The 7,758-nt window shown below is 36.6% G+C and overlaps 1 long non-coding RNA gene across 1 annotated transcript; it reads right to left on the reverse strand.

Moving 5' to 3' along the window:
- Window positions 1–2,348: 2,348 nt before the first annotated feature.
- LOC120725758 lies at window positions 2,349–5,792 on the reverse strand. The gene is made up of 3 exons (XR_005694206.1): window positions 5,340–5,792; window positions 2,933–3,085; window positions 2,349–2,559 (listed from the first exon to the last, which is right to left on the reverse strand). It is a non-coding gene; the product is annotated as an uncharacterized LOC120725758 (long non-coding RNA).
- Between the last annotated feature and the right edge of the window lie 1,966 nt (window positions 5,793–7,758).

The raw sequence follows: 7,758 nt of genomic DNA on the forward strand, positions 1-7,758 counted from the left end.
ATTCTATTCCATTCTGTTAATCACAAAGAAGCGCGTTTGATTTGATAGTAGACATGGTTTGGAGTAGATTGGGTTGACGTCATACCCTGTGAGTATTATCCAGAAAGGATAGTGTCACTTTTGTTTTTAGCTGTGAACCTCGATTGATTGATTCTTTGTTGACCAGAAATAGCTCTATATCCTCTCAGCGTGAAATAAAAAAAAAATGTAAAAAAAAAAAAGGTGTCATAATAAAATAAAAACTACATCTGAATTTATGCAGTGTCACAGTGCTTAATAAAAGTTGCAAAAACTTCTCAGAGACATGGCGCTGTCTCTCTCTTTTTCTCTCTACACTGAAAAAAATATGTTGTTGGATTTACTTAATTCAATGGTGGACATTTGTTGCACACAGATGTTTTGCTTTGGCAGCAACTTAAACAATTGAGTTAAATTAACACACTTTATTCATGTTCAATAAACCTGTGCAATTTGTGTTGATAAAATGTGACTTAAACATGTTTTGATGAAGTAATTTGAGCTCTTGGAATATTTTAATCCTTCACAATTTTTTCACTTTATCCCAACACCATTCAATAACTTTTACCCAATACTACTTGGTCACTTAAATACTACATGTTATCTTCAAATTACATTTTGCTATTATATTCTAGTATCAAATACACAATTTTCAAATGGAGGCCTTATAACAGATTGTATTGTTCTCTTCCAAGATGGTTGCTGGCATCCACCAGTAACCTTTCAAAACAAAATGTCTAATTTCACTGCATTGACAGTAGGTAAAGAATTAAACTGACATTACTCCTCCACTGAATCTACATAAATCAACAGTTAAATAATGTCAGTTCTTCCGTGTTCTCTGGAATCAATCACAGCAAAGAAATTAAGACTGTTTCTTTTGAAAAATGTTGGGAAAGAACAATACAAAACATTCTATTTAAGGCCTCTGACGTCAAGATTCAGTTAAACAACAATTATAACTAAACAATTTGAGGAAATGTTAGTTTCCATTAACATTAAATTAGGTTACTGAATTGGCAAACACCTTCCTATTAACATTACCCATTTTACCCCAATAACTAAAGAAATTAGCACTTGCAGGTCAAAAACTTTATTCAAGAGACGCAAAAATAACATTGATACAGTGACTGTCAAAAATTACAGCACTGATCATACTGTGACATCTTGGTTCAAAACAGCACACTTAGAAATATTCAACGTTCTTTACTTCAACTGAATGAAACTGAAAATACCATTTCACACGACCCATATGGGATATTTAGACTGTATAACTGTTCACGCTACATCTCTTCACTAGTAAAAGAAAGAAAAAAAAATACAAACAGAAATTTAAAAATGCTGCCAAACAGACAGAGAACTTGTACAGAGCAAAAGGAAAAACAAACAACAAAAACGGCTTGTCCTCATGGCAGTTGCAGAGTATATAAAAATGAACCCTGCGATCTGTTCCTGGAATTGAGCTTCAAAAATGCAGCAAAACAAGTGTGAGATTTAAATGTCCTCTCACCTAGAGCTGGTCACCTCACATGCATAACAGTGAGCTTTCCTTGCAGGAGCAGTTTTGTCTTAGTTGTGAGCTTTTCTTGAGAGCTGAGTTGCATCCAACTCCATTACCACCCATTGAATCACCTCAAAAGTGTAGCAGAGCTGTGATGGGTAACTCATATTGAAGGAATAAAAAAGGTCCAAACAGCATGGCTACTGCAAAGGTCACATTATCCAGATCTTGAAGAACTACTATACCCTCGATGATGATGCCAACATCAGAAAAGTCATTGCCTGGCGCATCTCTGGAGACAGATGTTCATTGTGGTTTTCTCAATCTGTGCAGTGGCCTCATTCAAGTCCTGGTTAAACACAAAACATTTTTTTAAGATTCCCTTTTAAACTCATCTCTTTTGAATCTACCAGTTCTAATGTTAGAGTAATTTAAACCAATGCAAGCAACATAGTAAATAGCTATAGCCAAAGAGTGGCCTGCCATGCTGCCATTCATGGTCTAACAGAGTTTCTAAGAGAGAGTGAAAAACATAATAATTTCAAATGCTTTACATTAGTTTTTGTTAGAAAGACACCAGCCCATCAGAAATCCAGGTTATGTCACTCAGAAGATGTTAGAATTTAGACTTTCAGCCCCACAATTTGGTTAGCTGTTGGTCAGTTGGTCTTTTTTTTTTTTTTTTCAAACAAAAGCTAATGTAAATATTGGGGGGATTTTTCTTTGTTCACTAGAATGACAAATTTAAAGTTTTTTCACACTGATGTGACCCCTAATACAGGGGTAGGGGTGGGGCCTCAAGGGCCGGCGGCCGAGTTCACTATTAGGCCTCATGTGAACTTCAAATTATTAAAGAGGACTACTGGTCCTAACCAGTCCAATGAGGATCAAGTGGATAACTAAATGCATTTTTAAATGTTGCAAAGCCACAATCTACTCATAAAACACTCACCATGAACTCCTGCACCAAGATGTTGCAATTGTCTTTCACACAGATGCGGAGCACTTTGATGAGACTCCCTTCGAGCATTAATGTCATCCTAAAGTATTATAACAAAGAAAACAAAGATTTGTGAACTTTTCAGTAGCACAGAAGAAAATGATCCCAGACAAAAACTCTTGACTTTTTAAACCAGTCAACATGCAACACCAGCATCTACAAAGCAATATCAAAAGTTCCGGTTTGACATCAACTTTATGGATATACAGTTTCCAGAACATATAATTTTTAAAAAAAGATAATTTTTTCTCAGTGGGCCAGTAAATGCATGACAAAAAAGAATGGCATCCTTTCAGTGGAATCATTATTCACAGGTAATAGTTGACTGTTTCAATGGATGTAGCATAAAAATCTTTTACTGACCTAATGCAATACATATACACTTTGTAGTTAAAGAATTTTAAAGTTCTTACTGTCATCATGGCAGCTACATCCTTTAGCTTTGTGTCCTGTTCCCCCGATCACTTTGCAAACACTTTCAGCAGACTGTCAGAGAGAAACTCAGCTCCGTCAGAAACCTTAACTGTAAAGGCATGGTTGGGATGCGCTGGAATGCTGCATTTTATCTGAAATAACATTTTGAAATTTTGAAATAACAGCAGGCACTGTGCTTGGTTAATCAGTAATGTTTTGTTGAATAAAAACTGTGTTTCCAGATCTTATGGGATTAAAAAAAATCCAAAGATGTTTGTTTCTGATTTGCAACCCAAGAACCCACAAGTTACAACCTCATTTTAGTTCAAGTGTGCATTAATGTGAGTCCAGTAATCACCTTTCTGACAATACATACAGGTATACCGTATTTACCGCACTATAAGGCGCACGTAAAATCCTTAAATCTTCACAAAAATCGACAGTGCGCCTTATAATCTGGTGCGCCTTATGTATGAATTTTGGTTTGTGCTTACTGACCTCGAACCGGTTTTATGTGGCACACTATGCTCAAAAATCTGTCAAAAAAAGATTTTTAGTGCCACTTTTTGGAGCATTACGGTTACCGTTGCCAGGAGCCTCGCGGAGTAATACGTACTGTGCTTCAACACAACATTACCGTGTTGTGTGTGTATAACGACTCCAAAATGGCACCCGCGAAGAGACACGCTTACGAAGCTGATTTTAAACTTCGAGCAATTAGTTATGCAGAAGAGAATGGAAATAGAGCAGCTGCCAGACAATTCGGCATTAATGAGTCCATGGTGCGCAAGTGGAGGAAGCAAAAAGATGACCTAAAACAAGTAAAGAAGACCAAAAGGAGTTTCCGAGGGAACAAGGCGCGATGGCCGCAGTTAGAGGACAAAATTGAACAGTGGGTTATTGAACAGAGAACAGCAGGTAGAAGTGTCTCTACAATCTCTATTTGACTCAAGGCAACAGCGGTAGCACGTGACATGCAGATCAACGACTTTCGAGGGGGACATTCTTGGTGCTTCCGTTTTATGAAAAGGCATAATCTCTCAATCCGCACAAGAACTACTGTCTCACAGCAACTGCCAACGGATTACAAAGAAAAGTTGGCCATTTTCCGCACGTACTGCCAGAATAAGATCACTGAAAAGAAGATCCGGCCAGAACACATCACTAACATGGACGAGGTCCCCCTCACCTTTGACATCCCCATGAACCGTACTGTCGAGAAAACAGGGACCAGTACGGTATCTATACGCACCACAGGGAACGAGAGAGAGAAAATGAGCGAGTGGCTGAGGGAAGTTTATGTCAAGAGACCGGATGGCTTTTTCCACAAATCTCCGTCTCTTTTGATCTACGACTCCATGCGCGCCCATCTCACCGAGGCTGTCAAAACCCAAGTGAAGCAAACTAATTCGGAGCTTGCCGTCATTCCAGGTGGATTAACCAAAGAACTCCAACCACTAGATATTGGTATCAACAGGTCGTTCAAAGTTAAATTACGAGCTGCGTGGGAGCATTGGATGACAGAAGGCGAACACACATTCACCAAGACAGGGAGGCAACGCCGAGCGAGTTACGCCACTATCTGCCAATAGATCGTGGCTGCTTGGGCTAAGGTATCAGTCTCAAGTGTCGTCCGAGCTTTCACGAAGGCTGGAATAATCACTGAACAGCTAAGTAACAGCAACGAGACTGATTCGGATAATGATGAGAGGGATCAGGGCATGCTTGATGCCGAAATTGCCCAGCTGTTTAACTCAGACACTGAAGGTGAAGAGTTTGATGGATTTGTGGAAGTTGAATGAACTGGAAATGTAAGTGTATTGTTCAATATTTGATGTTTAACAGCTTAACAATGTTAATAGTTACTGTGAATGAGTTGGTTAAATTTTAACTCATCCGATTGTTTTATTCTGATGAATGCACTTTAAACGCCTTTTAATCCGGTGTGAGAGGGATCCGGGCATGCTTGATGCCGAAATTGCCAAGCTGTTTACCGTAACTCAGACACGGAAGGTGAAGAGTTTGAGGGAATTGTGGAAGTTGAATGTACCGTACTGGAAATGTAAGTGTATTTTTCAATATTTAATGTGTTACAGCTTAACAGCGTTAAGAGTTACTGTGAATGAGCTTAATAAAGGTCGAGTTATTTTTTGTTTGTCTTAATGCGCCTTATAATATGATGCGCCTTATGTATGAAAACAGAGCCAGTCTTCAACAGTGCGCCTTATAATCTGGTGAGCCTTATAGTGCGGTAAATACGGTAAGTTAAACCTATGGCAGATTTTGGATTTCTCAGTTGTTTTAATAGGGTGGTCTATTTGTGTATGCATGCACCTAATAATTATACAAAACCTATTATAATTAAGTTACAGAAACCTTAAGCAAAAATAGAATATACTTTCTTACCATAACACCTTGAACCCACAATCCATCAGCTGACTCCTGGTGAAATGCAGAATAGATGTGGTCTCTCAATGTGCAGCAAAAAAAACAAAAAGAAAAGGACAGCAGGTGAGGGCAGGAGGGGTAGGGATGTAAGCTAGCATAATGCCGCTAATGATATTAGCTAAAGCTGTTCAATGTCCAAAATCTCACTAACACCACGGTGCAGTAAATACACAATGTAACTGAAGAGTCAGTTGGCAAATCTATTCACACAGAAAACCAAATTATGTTATGAGTGCCTCGTAATTAGGTTTAATGTGATATTACGGCTCTTGTGCCAAAGACAAATTCAAATGAAAAAGCGCCAATTCTTTGACAACAGATAAAACAGCAAATAAGCTAACGGCTCTTTTTTAGCATGTTACATGGTGACACTCTAGACGTTTAACTACATTTGGCTGAAATATGGTAAATATTAATTCAAAAAATCAAGACATACCAAAAACGTAGAGTTTGCTGCTTGACTTGACTGAGATGGATGCCTTTTTTGAACCACGATCCAAAGCCTGCGAGATGAAATCACGCGTAGTTTCACGAGATTTAACGTTGCTATCTTATTGACTTACTTTACCTGAACATGATATGAACAATTTAATACACCCTTTCTGCATATCATGTAGTTTTTACACTATATAGTTACATTTATCTTTAAAACATGAGGTAATTGTGTTAAATACATGCAAGATGCTTACATAAATCCAAGAGATGGCCAGTCCCTTTTTTTCAGTGTACTGTGTAAAGTATGCCAATTCTTTTTTTTAACCTTGTCTATGAAAATGTATGAGAAGTTTAAAGCCAGGCTGCATGTTGTTGGTTTTGAGCTCCTCGTCTTCACCAGTTTCTTTTGTTTCGCACATATACCATAGTATAACATATTTGGTTACATTTTTATAACAAATAATTCAAATTCAAAAATTCAAATTTTATTTGTCACATACACAGTCATACACAGTACGATATGCAGTGAAATGCTTGGACAACTGCTCATGACCTAAAGAAAACAAAAAAGGAAAAGGCTATGAATAAGATAGGAAATAAATATGAAAAATTAAAAAGGGTAAATTTTACTAGGAAGGAATAAAATATAAATTAAGGTTAAAAAGGAAATAACTGTACAACACAAATTAGAATGAAGGGTAAATTTAACTGGGAAAGAATAAGATAAAATATATAAATTAAAGTTGAAAATAAAATAACTGTACAACAAAATACACAATATAGAACTATATAAGAATGTATGAAGAAATATAAATAAATATATACACAATAACAGCAGCGTGATTTAAGTAATGAAGTGAAATACAGCACTTAACTATTTTATTAAACAACTGCCTGATGTAAAACTGGTGTCACAGCGGTCTTAATGTTCCACCTGTCCCATTTGGTTCTTTTGCCATCAGAATTATTGTCTAAAGGCAAAGAAAGATGCCCAACGGATTTACTTTACCAAATTGACCATCCCAGCCTTGCCGTATTGGTCTATTTGATTCACCTTTTATTGTTTATTTTGTTTTCACTTGCTACACACGGGACAGACGTGACTGGAGAAAAGAAAAGGGAGAAAGAAAGAGGGAAAGAAAAACAGCGGAGATGAGGAACGGTGATAAAGGGCAAAAAACAAAAATCAACAAAACAAACAGACATAAGATACAGATATCGATCACCTGGATCACCTGTTGAGAAAGAAAAAAGAGAAAACAAGCAAAAAAAGAGAGTAATTTAATAAACAACATCATCATGATGATCTATGTGAATATAACAGTAAATACTAAATATTGAACATTTTATGTTTCAATGTGCAAAAACGCTTGAATCAAAAATATTTTTAATTTTTATAATTATTGTTGTTATCCATGAATTTTCCATTTTTCCACCCCCCGAAAAAAAAATTATTATTGATTGATTTTTTTATTGACTTTTGATTAGGATGTCAACTTACAATTATTTACTTGCACTACTGAATAGAAAAATTAGCTTTAGTGGTTTAATGTTACACTTGATTAAACTGGGATTTCTCACAGATGTCCAGTGTGCCGCCTCAAATTTGTCTATAAACGTGAATTTTTTTATATAATTTTATTATTGGCCTAAAAAATAAGAATATCATTTTAAGTTTTAAACAGCTTTTGATCAGTTTCTACATTTTTTTAAATGACAGGTGGTCTTTAATAAATGTGTTAAGCACTGCGTGTTTTAGAGGTTAAAGAGCCCTGAGACTCTGGTTCTTGGGTGACTGGATACTGCTGACAGTGCACAGGTGGTGAGTCGGTCTGCTCAGTGCAGTCTGCCTCTTTACTAATAAACTGATGTGGCTTTATTGCGTTTTCACATTACAGTTTGTTTATTCTGGTCTGAATCAGCTGATGAGTTTGTAAATTTT

This window comes from Simochromis diagramma, unplaced genomic scaffold (genome assembly GCF_900408965.1).
Source record: "Simochromis diagramma unplaced genomic scaffold, fSimDia1.1 OVJJ01000717.1, whole genome shotgun sequence".
Taxonomy (NCBI): Eukaryota; Metazoa; Chordata; class Actinopteri; order Cichliformes; family Cichlidae; genus Simochromis; species Simochromis diagramma.